Genomic DNA, 17,082 nt, shown 5'->3' with positions numbered 1-17,082 from the left:
CATTTTGTTGTATACACTCATTTTCTTTTCTATTATTGGTTGTACTTGCTGTTTAGAAAATGAAACATTTCAGAATTCCTTTTCAACTTGAAATTCCCTGTTGACCATTTATCTAGTGATAAATGTTTCTTACCTGATGTTCCCTTTATTATGTTATTCTTTGAAACTTGCATATTCTCTAAGTAGAGCAGGGATTTTGAGATAGTCTTGGAATAGAAGTATGTAAAGCTGCCTATCCAGCTTCTTTCTTAATTAGATCTTAGTAGTTTCTCATTCTCTGGTTTGTTTCTCCTAGGGATTTGTGACCTGATAAAAATTGCTATTTATCAATAATCATTTTTTACTTTATCATAGTGAGGCCAGTCAATGGAAGAACTCTGGGTTTTAGTTATTTTTATTGAATGTTGTGAGTGGTATTTTTCTGATAGACTTTTTTTGAAAGCACACTTGCATTTGTTGTCCTCATCACTTTGATCCTTCTTCATCCTTCTTCATGAGGTGAAACTGAAAAGAAGCAGAGCAAGGCTCTCGAGGAGAGATTCAGAAATCAGGATCCACATGGAAGTAGCTTGTAGTTATTTGGTTAGAGGTGAGTGGTAATAGCCTTGAAATTTTTTTACATGAAACCCTTTCAGGAAACTCCCCCTCACCCCATCCCACCCTGATATTTTGGATATAAACAGTGAAAGGAAGAAACTCAGAACAAACTGATGCCATTCTGCTTCTAAATCCGTCCATAACTTTCTTGTGTCTATTTTTCCCTAGTCTTCCACAATTAAAACTGTTACACCATTAAATCCCATTTTAGTTTGGCTTAGTAGACTTTCATTCTTCAGGTAGTTTTTTGTTAAGTGTTCATTTCTTCAGTAAAATACTAGGCCATAGAACATTTTTCTGTATTCAGCTACAGTCTAATCCCTGATTACCACCCCTGCAAAATAAAATAAAATAAAATCATTCTACCATGTAATATATACCTGAAATTCTTGTGGTATATAACAGGTAGCTTGTCTTGGCTAATGAACTGTGACTGAGGCAAATGCATCCCACTTTACCTGAGATTTTATAGTTTATAATTACATTAATCTATGTATTTTAACTGGTAATGAAAGAATTTTAAAGTATTGTTTGATTTAAAGTTTGAATTTTAAAGTATTTGATTGTGTCTGATGGCTTCCTTGAATCTTCACAGTTTCTATCATAGCTCAAGAGAAAGGAGACAGGTACCTCCTTTCCACCCAGAGCTGTCTTTTTAAATTCATATCCCAAAGGAGGATTTAAAATCATCCTACCAAGGCTGGGGTTGTGACTCAGTGGTAGAGCTCTTGCCTAGCATGTATGAAGCATTGGGTTTGATTCTCAGAACTTCATATAAATAAATGAATTTTAAAAAAGGTCCATCAACAACTAAAAAATATATAAAATAATTTTAAAATAAAAAATAAAATCGTCCTTCCATCTGGACACAATGCCACACACCTGTAATCCCAGCAACTTGGGAGGCTGAGGCAGGAGGATGGTGAGGTCAAAGCCAACCTCAGCAACTTAGGCCCTAAACAACTCAGAGAGACCTTGTCTCTAAATAAAATACAAAATAGGGCTGGGGATTTGGCTCAGTGGTCAAGTGCCCCTGAGTTCAATCCCTGATTACCACCCCTGCAAAATAAAATAAAATAAAATCATTCTACCATGTAATATATACCTGAAATTCTTGTGGTATATAACAGGTAGCTTGTCTTGGCTAATGAACTGTGACTGAGGCAAATGCATCCCACTTTACCTGAGATTTTATAGTTTATAATTACATTAATCTATGTATTTTAACTGGTAATGAAAGAATTTTAAAGTATTGTTTGATCCAAGTACTGGTATGCCTCAGATCTAAACCTGGGATAGTATTTTCATCATCTTCTCCAGGTAACTGGCTTTTCAAATGGGATAAAATATGGTTCTTCAAAGGGTTACAGATGTCATTTGCTATTTTTTTTTAAAAAAATCAATTTAGGAAAAGGTTTCAGTCATCAGTAAAGCCTCTGCCAGATGTTTGGGCAGCCAGATCCTTTCCCATCCCTTCTTAAAGAATGAGTTATAATAAAAACTGATGATTCACCCATAGGTTGGGCACAGAAGAAAACCCTTGTTATCTGTTGCTAGCAGCTTTTGAACTTACTCCCATTTCCCCAGGTGGGCCTGCAGTAGATTTTGTTAACAAAATATGATCACCCTACTCATTTAGAGCCATCATGCTCCCTACCTCATGCCAGCAAGCTTCAGTGCCCAGAGCCAAGGCTGCAGTCATGGTTAGAACACCAACATAGCTTTAAAACCTGATTATTTGCAAAATTTATTCCTATCATGGATGATTTATTTAAGTTCCTTTGTCACTTTGTTTACCATAACTATAAAAATCAATATTTGTCACTGCATGTTTCCAAATATGTTTCCCCAAAACTTATCCTGCTTCTAAAACATCCATGTTATGGTTGGAGAATCTAACATGAAATATATAGAGTAATGATTTGTGGTACCTGTTTTATTGAAAACATACCTGAGTCAACATTTTTTATTATTTTTTTTCAGTTATAGAATATTTTTGCATATTCAGAACTTATTACTCAACTAAATTCTGTTACACAATGTGCTTTATTTATATGAACAAATGATGTTTTCCGTATATCACTATCTTAAAATCATTTCCAATTCATGTGTAATGAGAAATACATAAAATATTTATCTTAAAACTTCTTTTTTGGGAACTGGAGTCATGACTCAGTGGTAGAACCTTGCCTAGCATGTGTGAGGCACTGGGTTGGAGTCTCAGCACCACATATAAATAAATAAAGTCCATTGACAACTAAAAAAATTTTTTTAAAAACAACTTTTTTTGTAAAATTGAAATATGTCTTATACACCATGGTTATATACCAGCACATGTATTCCAGATAACATAAAGGAAAATGAGAAATGATAACTGATAAGTATAAGAACTATATACAGGGGCTGGGATTGTAGCTCAGTGGTAGAGCGGTTACCTAGCATATGTGAGGCACTGGGTTCAACCCTTGGCACCACATAAAAATAAATAAATAAAGGTATTGTGTCCACCTACAACTAAAATATATATAAAAGAACTATATACTAGAACACTTGACAATGTTTATTTCACTGTGCAAGTTTCCATTCAAATAAACCAAAAATTAATGGCCCTCAATAATGTAATAAGATAAAATTTTGAGAAAATGAAATGGAAGTAGGCACATGTGCTTTGTTTTAAATGCACATATTTGAATATACACAATTTTTTTAGTAAATAAATTCAACTTAAATTCTGTAGCATCCTCAGCAAAACATAGTAAGACTTCAATTAGAATAAAAAAAGGAAATAAAATAAATGCACTGTACTATTTGAAAGACATGAAAACCTCAGTTATCCAGCTCATAAGGCTGGCAAGTAAACTTAACAGTTTTCTTCAATTCTTCTGTGCCTGTTTCAACAAGCAAATAAAATGAACCAGTGAAGCTCAAAAGGACCTTAGAAAAGAGCAGTGTAATAAGACAAAATTAAGACGAAAATTACTGAAATGTTATTTTTTAAATTAAAAATTTTATAAACTAGCCTGCAAAAATTTAGAAACACTATACAACTACACACTTTGGATAAACTAGTTGGAATAGGAAACACAAGAAATTTTAATGGAACCACTGTGAATATTTTTAAACTTGTAATACTTATGTCATATAAACAGGTAATAAACACTGAAGTTAATGGAAGGCTACTCTTTTGTGAGTCAGACAAAATATGATGCCTGCTAAGACTAGGGCACAAAATTAAAAGCAATCTTGTTGAACGTAGATAAAAAAAACTCTCAATAATAATATAATTAAAATACATATTAGATGAAAAAACTCTCAAGAATAATATAATTAGAATGCGTATTAAGAGGTTTTTGGCATTAAAAAAAAAATTCTTGATGACCAGGTGATTTAGTATAGAAATTGACCTGGACGGGATACTGTTCTAAGCTCTAGGAGGATATATATAAGTAATAGAATCTTTGTGCTCAAGGGTTAATAGTACTGTTCCTCTCACTCTGAGATTGAATGCAGGGCCTCCCACATGGTAGGCAAGTGCTCTATCACTGAGCTACATCCCTGTCCATGGGATCAGTAATCTTATTGGATAAGTACTGGTTGAAAATGAATTAGTGAACCGTAAAGCAAATAGCAGTTCCAAAAATTGGCCCATAGTTTATATTATAATAAATGAATATCTCATTCCACACATGATAGGAATTCCAGATGAACTAAATAAAATGTCATTAAAATGAAAGAAAAAGAAACAAAATAAAAATTGTATTTGTTTGAATATTTGATTTGAAATTTCTGTATTGGTTTAGTGAATAACCTGTTTGGATAAATGGAAAAGCTATATAAAATATTAAAGACAAAGTGTAAGGAATTGTAGAAAATAAATCAGAATAGAACCTAAAATGTTGTAAACGCTTGGTATTCTGTGGTGATGATTTTTGTTTTAACAGCTCTTTGAGACATAACCATAAAATGACCCATCATAAATTCAGTGACTTCTAGTGAACATTTTATAGTGTTCTATGACAATTACTAGAATATTTTCAGTATTCAGTTTTAGGATATTTTCATCACTCCAAAAACTTCCAATTAGCAGTTTCTACTCTGAACCCTAGACAACAACTGAAATGCACTGTTTATACTAAAACTTTCATATAAATGGTATCATTGTACATTATATGGCCTTTTTGTGTCTGGCTTCTTTTACTTAGCACAATGCTTTTGGGGTTTATCCATGTGTTAGTAAGTAGTAGTTTGTTCCATTGAATAGGTGTATTATAGTTTGTCTATACAATTACTAGTTGATGGATTTGACTCTTTCCAGCTTTGGACTATTATGAATAATGCTGCTATGAATATTCACATATGTTTTTGTGAGGATATATATTTTCATTTCTCTTGTGTAGACCCAAAGAGTAGAGTTGCTGGGTTATGTAAGTTTATATTTAACTTTTAAAGACTCAAACTGTTTTCCAAAGTGGTTGTGTCATTTTACATTCCCACCAGGAGTATATGATGGTTACAGTTTGACTGAGATTTTAGGGAATCAGGAGGTCACTGTTTGAGAGAATTGCCATACTACCATTGATTCTTTATTTTTTTTAGATGTTTATAGACCTTTATTTTTTTATTCATTTATTTATATTTATTGCTGAGAATTGAACCCAGTGCCTTACATAAGCTATGCAAGAGCTCTACCACTAAGCCACAACTCCAGCCCTAAAATTGAGTCTTTTAACCACAAATATGAAATGCCCTCTATATGCTTCATGTTTCTTTTGTTCCTATATTTTTCCTTTATTTCCTTATTTTGTGTTAAACAGATATTTGTAGATGATTGTTTTTACTAATCTGTCGATTGTGTGTGTGTTTGCACATCCACATTTGTGCTGAGGATTGAACCTAGGGCCTCGTACTTGCAAAATATGTACTTCACACTAAGCTACAATTCCAGTCCTCATCTTTTGATGGTTTAACCCTCTTTTTGTTTTTTAGTTATTTTCTTATTGATTGTTCCAGGCATGCATCTTAATTTCCAAAGTCTATTTCAAATTAATATTGTCTTGATTCTAGTAAAATATTGCAATGTTTTTCCAATATAGCTCAGTTTCTTCTCCCTTTTATGTTATTATTGTCATATAAATACATTGCACATACATATTATAAGCCCAACAATGTATTCCTCTATTTACTCACATACCACTTCTAGTGTTTTTTTTTTTTTTTTTTCATATTTTTAGTTGTAGATGGGCACAACACCTCCATTTTATTTATTTATTTTTATGTGGTGCTGAGGTCGAATCCTGATGCTAGGCAAGCGCTCTACCACTGAGCCCCAGCCCCAGCCCCCACTTCTCTGTTTTAGATATCTATGTATGTGTGGATTTAACTTACCCTTTGGGTTCAGCAAATCCTCTCAGCCCAAGCTCTCCATACATCCTTGGCTAACTGGGAGGCTTCCTGTATGTGAGGAGAACTAAAGGGCTCAGCAGAAAATAAAAGCTAGGCATTTGTGAAAATTCGATGAGATCCTCCACACACACACATACACACAGAGGGATGATCAAAAGGTGAAAGTCTTACTGGCTCAGAATGTTGGAACACAACCATTACTCAGTCACTGACCACCGACTATAAGGCTATGCAGACACAAGGGAAACCCCAAGAATGGCAGGCCAGAAATTAAAATAACAATTAAACAACAACAACAACAAAAAGCAGGGACCTGAGTGACTGTACCTCATGCAAAAAAAATTCTTCTTGGTCCCCCTCTGGTTCCCTCTGTGTATATACTTAACTTCCAATCAGCCAACAATGTTTAGAGAGTTTATCTAGACCATATAGGGGTTCTTCCATTTTCAGATTCTCTTTGTTAGTTTCCTTGTCTATTTATCTTCCCATCTGGGGCAGCAACTCAGGCTAGCAGAGCTATATAGTCTTTCTCTGTTATTTTCCAGTGGAGTTTGATACTTTTACTCTCAGCCACTGGGTGTGGATTTTTTGATTTCTAAGTTGCTGGTTTTCATTGCCTCCCCTTCTCAGGTAGAACTATTGCAGGAACTGTGCTGGGGTCAGGGTAGGTATGCATAAGGAGCAGCTCCAAGCAGTAATGCCACTGACTCCCACAGTTCTTTGAATCAAATTTTAGCATTTTTTCATAAATACTTTTAAATTTGTCATTTGACTTTGGTCATTTTCTAGAGCCCCGAAATGTTTGTTTTTGATAAATGTTATCTAATTTTATAGTTGTTTTGGGGAGAGGATTTGCTGACCTCTTCAGTTTGCCACAGCTGGAAGTCTTGCCTCTTATTTTGTTTTTGCAATATTTTTGGTTTTGGTTATTTATAACAGGCTAACTAATTAAAAACACACATCTATATCTGAAGCACATCTATATATTGTAGCTATTTCAGCATTTTGCTTCACAATGGAAGATGTTAGGAGACTGTGATTAGATTAGGGGTGGGACTATAGTCCTCAATTCTGCTGCCAGCATTTTCCTATGGAATGCTTCTTAATAGTATATTCTTGTTTAAAGATGAAGAAAATGTTTATTTTTTTTATTTTTATTTTTATTTTTTTGTCTGTCAGCGCACAAGGCACAGCAGGAATTTCTTTTATTGAGGAAATCACACAGCTTTTATGTGGGGTGGGGGCTAGGCGGGAACCAATTAGCTTAAAGGTCAGCAAGGCACAGGGTGTTCATGCAGGTGAGAGTCCCATAGGACTATATGGCAAGCACGAGCTGATCACGTTCACAGAACTGTTGTTAACCAATCCCTGACAGTGGTCCAATTTATCATCATTAACTATCGAAACCGCCTTTGAGGCCTTGCTCTTGCTCACTCGCCAGGGAGTAAGGAGTCAGCCTGAGTTAGTTAATGTGTCATTAGTCCCAACATATCCCCCTTTTTTGTTTTATATTAAAGGTGTGTCTGTCTTAGGTTGCCCCTGGGAGGGTCTTACCCATCATGGAACATCACCCTAGCAGTTTGGGGGTCCGCCTTACTTGAAGGTGTGCCTGTCTTAGGTTGTCCTCCTCTGAGGTCTTACCCGTCATTGACTACCACCTTAGCACTTCAAGCGGGCCCCTCAGGAGGAGCAGGGCTTAAGGGAGAGATACTTAGACCCCAGTGTCCCAAAACGAGTGATCCATGATCCTATAGGGCTCCCAGTCATCATTATGAAGGGCGGTATAATGCTGTCGGACCACCATGAGCTGCATAGACTTAGCCTAGCTTTTCAGAAAATGGATAAGCTTATCGATTATGCAAGGCCCAAAGGTGAACACAAGGATAATGGTGATTAGCAGGCCCATAAGTGGGAGGAGGTAGGGGAGCCACCCATATAACCCACTCCAGAGAAAATTAGAGTGGAGCTCGCTCCTACGATGTTCCAGATCTTCTTGTAAGTTTTTGATTTTATCTTGTGCAATGCCAGAGCGGTTGGCGTAGAAACAGCACTCTTCACCAAGGAACAGGCAAAGCCCTCCTTCCTTCGCCATTGCAGGATGAGAGCGGCCAAGGAATCAGGTTGAACCTGTAGATCTAAGATGGTATAGCTGCAAAGTGCAATGTTAGGAGTTCTGTGTAGCTCTCAAGGAAGTCCACTGTCTAAAGTCATGAGGTTAGAGACCCTAATCTTAATCACTGTTGTCCCATTTTTGCTATTGCGCATTATACTCTTTCTTCAATGTCATTTTAGGCAGTTTACATATATTGACTCCTGAGTCTATATGAACATTAGTTAACACAATTTAACATTTTATCTAAAACATGAATTAAAGAAAGGCTGAGAGAGCTTTTAAGTTTCCTTTTGTGTGGCAAAGTGGCAAAATGCTTTCATGCTTAACCTTGAAACAAATCAGGCTCTAACTTTTAGAAATACATTTAACAAATTTTACATATACCCTATTGATGTCAGGTCCTATATAGAATATTAAATGATAGGTTTACCATTACAGACAAGTTTAATTTGGAGACTAGCATCTTGATAAATTTTCTGCTTTAAAGGCTTATATACCTGGAAAATATGAACACATTTAATATACAAAGAATAATGTTTTTAAGTATGTTACTCCATGGATAACTTTGTAAATTAATCAGATGCCTCTAACAAACACGTTTGAGTAATCCCATATATGTCAACTCTAATTCACTCATCTTATTGTAAAAAAAAAAAACCCAAGATATCAGACAAGTGTAAAAAAAAAAAAGATGTTAGACAAGTGTAAATAGTATTTGCCATCTCTTTCCTGTTGAAGAAGAGTCCTAGAAAAATTGATGTGTTAGACATTTTATAAACATCAACATTTTATTAGTTTGACCACCACCTAGAGATTTGTGAGTTAATTTTAAAGACATTTTACTTCTATTAGTTTACCTAATTTAAATTGAACCTTTTTAAATCACGTGAATTAAAAATATTTGGATCCATTTTTAAATTTTAATTTTAAGAGTGCTCAATTTTGATACAGACAAAACATGACATCAGACAGCACAATATACAAATAACACAAAATCAAAGGCTTTGTAACTTTATAGGTGAATCTCCATTGCAATGTAACAGATGTTCAAAAACTCTAGTTGAATAAAAAAATCAAAAAAAGTCATGAGCTCAAAAAAAATGTAGAATTCAAAAAAAACAAGAGTCCTGGAAAAATGATATGGCCGTTAATTACTTTAGTAAAGCACCATAAAATTTACTTTTGCTGGAGTTTAGATAAGACTCTTTTTGCTCTTTTTTTTTTTTTTTTTTCCTTTGGTTTGAGACCGGTCTCCTACTAAGAAGCATTCTGGCTTCCTCCATTTACATTTCAATGTAAGCCTTGACTGAGATCTAGAAGGAGCTGACAGGTTTTAGCAGAAACTTTGTGCCTAGGGCATTTTAACCCTTTTTCCTGGTTCAATTCAGGTTTGGACGCAGAAAATTGTGAAACAATTATCTCCCACTACTTGTGGAGAATGGGGCTACTATATCATACTCCTTACTAGGACATGCCACTGATGGTTGGGCTGGTTACTCCCTCCACACCGGCATATGTGGGACCTCAAGGCAGGAGGACTAGGTGGGCTGGACCGCAGCCCGACGACTTCGTGTTCCTCACAGGGGGCACCAGTTGTTGTCCTTGTTGGGCAACAAGGTCTGATGTACCTCCTCAGGGTCCGCCTGAGGAGAATATGGGGCCGAGCAAGATGATGAGTGTCGGCAGCAAAGGAAACACACCAGAGCCGGGAGGTCTGTCAGCGCACGAGGCACAGCAGGAATCTCCTGTTTATTTTTTTTTGAGCAAACAGATTCCTTTGAAATTGTACCAAAACATAAAAAAAGATATCTTAACATACTACTCTTTACAGAATGAACCTGTGGCACAGGGAAAGAAGTGACAAAAATCCACTGAGCTGGTCTATATGTATATCAATATGAAAAATAAGGGAAAGAATCATCTTCTTTAAAAATTACTTATACAGATTTCAAGCTAAAATGCTTTTATGCCAAAAAATTAAACTGGGCAGTTTGCCTTTTTTAAAAGCCTTTTCAGTTGTATATAACACACATATAGAAACATATACACAAAATAAAATGTACAGCTCAATGATTTATCACAATAGTATTACATATCACTATAAGCGTTCAGGTGAAAACTAAGACATCACTAGTACCTAGAAGTTCTCTATGCCCTCTCCCACCATGATCTCCACTCCTAAGTATAACACACTTCATGGTAACCACTTTCTTAAGTTTGTATCTCTTTAAGTATATATCCCTAAACATTAGAATTTAACTTGTCATATGTTTTTTTTAATATTATAGAAAAGAAATCTTGTAGTACATGTTCATTGTGATTGGTTTCTTTTTTTAGAATTGTTTGTGAGATTCATCTGTGTGCTGCATGTAGCAGTAGTTCATTTTAATTGCTATAGAATATCCCATAATACAAATATCACTTTAAGCCATTTTACTACTGTTCATGGATATTTGAGTTTTTTTCCTATTTTAAGGGTATTACAAATAATGTCTGCTTAAAAAAAAAAAGTGTATGTGTTTTAGTGTATATATCAAGGAGTCAAATTACAGGGTCAAAATCTATCTATCTATCTATCTATCTATCTATCTATCTATCTATATTCCAACTTGTTTTCTAAGTGATTTACCAATGCACACACAACTACCAAAAGTCTATTAAGAATTGCCATTGCACTACATCTTCATAAAACATTTGCTATTGCCAGACTTTAAAAAATTGATTCATAAGAGTTCCATATATATCTGGATAAGAGCCCTTTGTTCTTGTAAGTGTTGCAAGCATCCTCTGTGACTTGCATTTTTATCTCTTAACAATGTATAGATAGGAACAGAAGTCCTTGATTTTAAAGTAGGTAAATATCAATTTTTCCAGTATAATTAGTGGGTTGTTTTTTTTTTTTTTTGTCATGGAAGACATCTTATCCCTGCCCAAATTATCTTTTTTCCCCCAGATATCTTGAAGACATTGTCCTATATGTTATCTTCTAAAAATTGTGTGATTTTGCACTTCACGTCTGTATCTAAAACCCACCTATTTGTGTATGTAATGTGAAGTAAAACTACAATTACTTAAACAGTGTTCAATATGAAAAAAATACCAATAAAGTTGTTGGGTAGGTAATGAAAAAGGCAAGAAAAGAGCACTAAGATATCACAGAAGTAGCAGTTTCCATCTCACACCTGGGAGAATATAGGTAAGAACTTGGAATTATTAAAACTTTAAACCTCATGCAGCAAATTCAGTCACCTGAGGAAAGGATATGGGCTCACTACTGTTGGTGTCTCTGGTGGAGGATACAGTGAGGCTAGTTCTACAAGAGTTGGGGAAAAAAATAAATTGAATTCAGCTGCTATTATTACAGACCAGAATTTAGCAGGATGGATTTGAAGCTAAGAGACAATAACTCAATAACTACTATAACTTTCCTGTCTCCTCTGCTCTACAGAGCCACCTTCCCACTGCTTCCCCATACCAGGAATTGAATCCAGAGGCACTTAACCACTGAGTCACATCCCCAACTCTTTTTTGTATTTTGTTTAGAGACAGGGTCTCTGATTTGCTCAGAGCCTTGCTAAGTTTCTGAGACTGATTTTGAACTCACAATCCTCCTGCCTCAACCTCCCAAGCTGCTGAGATTACAAACTTGGGCCACCACTCCCAGCTCAGGCCACCTTTTTGATAAGTCGAGTGTTCATATATGCAAGATTCCATTACTAGGTCATATTTCTATTTCATTGGACTATATTTGCACGAAAATTACGTGATGTCAATTATTGTAGCTTGTAATAAGGCGTCAAATCTAGCAGGGCAATGTCTCCCACCTGTTCTTCAAGTGTTTTAGCTGTTCTTTGCACCCTTGCATTTCCATAAAAGCTTTAGAAATAATTTGTCTGTTTCACAAAAAGAAAACCTTGTGACGATTTGATTGGATTTCACTCAAGCTAGAAGTCAGTTTGGGGAGAATTGAAGTTTTTACACTATTGCATCTTCTAGTTGGTGAATATGTGTCTATTCTTTAATGTTTTCAAAAGTTTTTAGTTGCTTTTTGTAGAAGTCTTTCATAGCATAGCATTTGTTAGCTTTAATCCCAGATAACGTTTTTCTTTCTTTCTGTTTCTTGCTTTTTTTTTTTTTTTTTTTTTGGTACCAGGGATTGAACCCAGTGGCGCATAACCACTGAGCCACATCCCCAGCCCGTTTTGTTTTTTAATTTTTAGACAGGGTTTTAAGTTGCTGAGGCAGGCTGTCAATTTGCGATCCTCCTGCCTTACCTTCTTGAGCTACTGGGAGAATATTTTTAATATTACAAATAGTGTTTTTATAAATTTCATTTCTATTTTTTTATTTTGAAAAATTTCAAATACATATTATTTTCTTTACTTTCTCATCCCGATATGATAATTATCAAGATTGCTTCAGTTTGCAACTATCTGTTTTTATTATTACCAAAGATTTTTGTGCATGCTAAGTAAACTTTCTACCACTGAGCTACATCTCCAGCCCTTTATGTTTTTTGAGACATAAAATTAGGTATACATCTTTAGAAAATACAGGCATTTTATGTATAACCATAGTACCAAGCCATATTCAAATTTCCCCTTTTATTTAAAAAATGTCTTTTCACTATTAGTGTGTTCACTGTTTTTTAACCATCTGTATACCATGACTTGAATTTTGTATTAATTATTAAAATACTAGCCTACCCATTAAAATATTAAATAACAAAGTGTTCCTTATGACAAGAACAAAGTTTTTTCCTGATGATGTGAACTTTCTTTCTAAATTCACTGAAGTTTTTTTCTTTTCTTTTTCATGGTGCTAAGGGACTGAATCCAGGGCCTTGTATGTGCTAGGCAAGCTGAGTTCTATCCCTGACCCTCATTAAAAGTTTTTTGATGATGCAAAGCCACACTGTTATAAACCTACCATGTTAGTAAACAATTCTTTTTTGTCTTTCTTTTCTTTTTGGTATCAGGGATTAAACCCAGGGATACTTAACCACTGAACCACGTCACCAGCCCTTTTTAATTTTATTTAGAGACAGTGTCTCCCTGAGTTTCTTAGGACCTCACTAAGTTGCTGAGGCTGGCTTTGTATTCTCCATCCTCTTGCCTCAGCCTGCTGAGCCACTGGGATTACAGGCGTGTGCCACCATGCCCAGATGTCATGTGGCATTTTCTATGTTTAGAAACATAATGTGCAGCAAAAATTGCCGTTCTTTAAGCTTTTTAACCTTTTTAGCCTTTATAGTCCTAAATAGTATTCTTATGATGGAACACATAACTTTCAGGAAGTCATTAATGTGATTAAAAGCAAGTGCATTTTTCTGTGACATAGTTTTAGTTACCCTTTATGACCTCTTCTTGCCCAAAATTGTTAAAATGCAAGAGGGAGATGTAAATTATTTTCCTTTGTGGCTTTGCATAGAAACCTTTTCTTCATTGCAACTAGTTTTTCTCCCCATGCAATATTCATAGGCCTGTTCCTAAGAGAGAACTGTGACTAGTGGGCCATGAAAACTCCCTACACTTGGCAGACGGGCTGTTTCATGTTCACCCTCTCACGTGAGAAAATCCCCTTTAAAAAGGCAGGGTGACCATTTCATTGCAGGCAGGTTGGATTCCTCACAGAGATATTTGACAGTGACTTAGGAGGGAAAAAGTGTTATATCTTTGCAGGATGTACAGTATGGATGGAACTGATTAATTCATGGTCCAAAGAGCAATCAAATATTCCCAGGACCACAGGAAAAAAAAATTAAATGATTTTCATTTACATTTTAACTTATCCAGCATTATTGGTGGGAAATTAGAGGGGTCTTAAAAGTGAGTTCTTACTCTAGTAATAAGTATTTGAAAATAAATATGTGATCTGATATTGGATGGATGGCCTGTTGCTTATCCCTGCTCCTCTATCAGTGCCCTTGAGTGCTTCACAATAGATCAGAATGGCCTAGTGTCATTTATTTAAACAGGATTAGAGGATAGTTAAGTTCATATTTAACTCTTTCAGTTAAATATAGATATTTTGCTTCTGCAAGTCAATAATGTTAGGAGGATATGGAATGAATGATGAACTGTTTCACCATAGCCTTGGTTTACCTATTGTATAAAGCCTTTTTTCCTTATAATATAAAGTAAATAAAGTAACAAATTTGGGAATCATTTTACGGAATCTTGAGAAAAAAGAAAAAGGATCCCTTTCTTATGCATACAGCTAACTCAGCAAATACAGATTTGAATAAACAAACAAAAAACTCAGCCAATGGAACAAACAATGTAAACATGAAGATGAGAATCCCTTTTTTTTAAAATGGGAGAGGGAGGCTTACAGGGTTTTTTCTTCAAGATGGTGTATAAATTATGGCAGAGTGCATACATACTATAGCCTGTTAAAATTCTGGTTAGAAAGAGCAAAGAGACATAAAAATAAATTCCTTGTTCCTTAATTTATTCCTTAAATTTTACATGTGCCTTTGAATATATAACAAGGACTAAAGTACAGCAAGGATACATTTTCTAGACTTATTTGTCAAAAATTTTGCCTCATAATCTGTTTTTTCTCAAGCATACAATCTAAATAAAAGTAAAAATAACTTCTAAGGAAGTGCTTTTCAAAATGAATGTGAAAGCAATAATCTAAATATTTAGAATCTAGTTAGGAGATTCTGTTACTGAGCTATATACTGTATTGGTACAGTTGACATAGTAATTGTAGTATATATAGCAAAAAATAGGGGATTACTGATGACAACTTGACATGAATAGAATTAGGAGTACTTGATTTTCTTAATCTAAGTTGAAGCATTCTTACTATAAATCATTTGTTTCTCTTGAATAGCTAAAAACCTGTATCAGAAACATAAACTTGGGAATTGCTAAAAACATAGGGAAAAAGATTCTTTGCATAAAAATTGATGAGGAACTTTAAATTTCTTGGAGATTCTTGCTAATTTAAAGATGTTTTAAGCAACAATTTAAAGATGTTTTGATACTTTAAACATGTTTTAAGTGACATTTTGGTGCCCAGGAAAGTGTCCCCAATAAGTTTCATTCTTGTTTCATTCCAGGTTTTCTGCTTCTCAATAATTCAAGCAGATTCGTGACAATGGTCATAGTTTCCTGGGATTAAGAAAACTTTATGACAAAATGACCACAACAGATCTAAAAAGCTTTCTGTTTTGTTTTTGTACTCTTGACAAGGTCTCTCTCTCTCTCTCTGAAGAATGACTTAGATTCTTTTGCCTTTTTAAAAAACAGTTGGACTTATTCTAAGAGCAGAGGAAGATGACACACTCCAGGCAGGTGTAAAGAAATCTTTGTCAAAACCTTTACAACTTTATTTTTAACATGGTGTATGAAAAAAATCAAATATTAATTTAAAATTTGGGAAGTAAACACCTGGTAGTATAACTTGAATGCTTAAAATGGTAGTAAGATGAAAATGAGAGATATACTATTTAGGGCATCCAATATTTAGCAGGGAAAATAACTAACCAATAAGTGAATTGCAGGTATAAGGATAGCTCCTTTTTTTCTGAAATGAGCAAAGTTGCCCTAAAAGTTACTCATTATCTCTACATCTGGAGCTTAATTAACAAAAGTATTTGGAGTAACCAGGGTATTGCAGCAACAGAGAAACTAAGCACAACAAGCCTTTGAGTAACAAAGGAAATAAAAGAATTCCTGTATAACATGCTTCCACACTTATCTTTGCTGTGTGGTACTGTTTGTGCTGAACTAAAGCATCTGCTAACTCAAGTTAAGAGAGAACAAACTCAACATGGCGTGAAATTACTGCACTGCCATTCACATTCATTAGAGTTATATTGTTACCAGCCACAGGCATGACTGACTTTTGCATGAATAATAAAATAAAATGCTGCTTTGCAAATTTCACCTTAAAACATTACAAGACACAGTACTAATCTTGAGTACTAAGTATTTCCAGGAGCAGGTTTATGTTAGAGCAATAGGAAGATCAGCAAGAACAGGTCACAAGTTAGGAAGAAGTAATAATGGATTAGGCCTTTGGAGAGAGCATTTTTTAAAATCAATTTATTCACTTAAAAACTAGTATTTATTGTTCTGGGCTATTAAAGGTGTTAAATTTATTAAAGTACCATTTGGCATCCTTAATAATTGTTTTAGGCAAAAATCAATGGATGCTGAAGGTAGTAAGTCAAAGTTGAATGAGGAATAGGATATTTACAGTTACAGTGGGGGGCAGGGAATAGTAATTTTACAGTGGAGAAAACTGGCAGACACCTCATCCAAGTAACTAAAGTTATCACCAGTGATGGGACATATTAACATCCTGCCTGCAAATATGATGCTCTGAGAAGATAGTACTTCTGTATTCCTATCAAAAATGCAGGGCTAGGCATAGTGGAATAACCTCAACTACTTACTTGGAGATTGAACAAGAAGATCACCAGATTTAAAGCCAGCCTCAGCACCGTACTGGGACCTTGTCTCAAATTGGGGAAACAAAAAAAAAAAAAAAAGGAGGGTAGGGAGCTGGGGATGCTCTTTAGTGTAGAGTGACTCTGGGTCCAATTGCCAGTACCAATGAAACAATTTTTTTTAAGCCAGCATAATCAGAATCTAATTATGAATAGCACCAAACAAACCTAAACTGAGGTACAGTCTATAAATTAACTGTCCTGTACTCTTCAAAAACAGTATTGTCATGAAGGACATGCTAGATAACTATTCCAGGTTTAAAAAGACTAGAGACATGACAATTACATAATGTGTGTAATCCAAAATTTTCCTTCCTTTGTATTTCCTTGACTTTGTTGTTGTTGTTCTGGGGATTGAACCCAAGAGTGCTCTACCACTGAGCTACATTCCTATCCCTTTTGTTATTTTTATATTGAGACAGTGCCTCACTAAGTTGTCCAAACTGCTCTTGAACTTATGATCCTCTTCCTTCAGGCTCCGTAGTCACTGGGATTACAGGTG

General features: G+C 35.0%; 1 protein-coding gene across 1 annotated transcript in view; it reads left to right on the top strand.

Moving 5' to 3' along the window:
• The window catches only part of Nlk (nemo like kinase), a 139,969-nt gene that overhangs the window by 60,111 nt on the left and 62,776 nt on the right, over nt 1-17,082 (top strand). The gene's annotated exons all lie outside the window — the stretch shown is intronic.

Source organism: Sciurus carolinensis, chromosome 3 (assembly GCF_902686445.1).
Source record: "Sciurus carolinensis chromosome 3, mSciCar1.2, whole genome shotgun sequence".
Taxonomy (NCBI): domain Eukaryota; kingdom Metazoa; phylum Chordata; class Mammalia; order Rodentia; family Sciuridae; genus Sciurus; species Sciurus carolinensis.
Note: the sequence above shows the minus strand (reverse complement) of the source record. Positions and strands in the feature narration are given on the sequence as shown.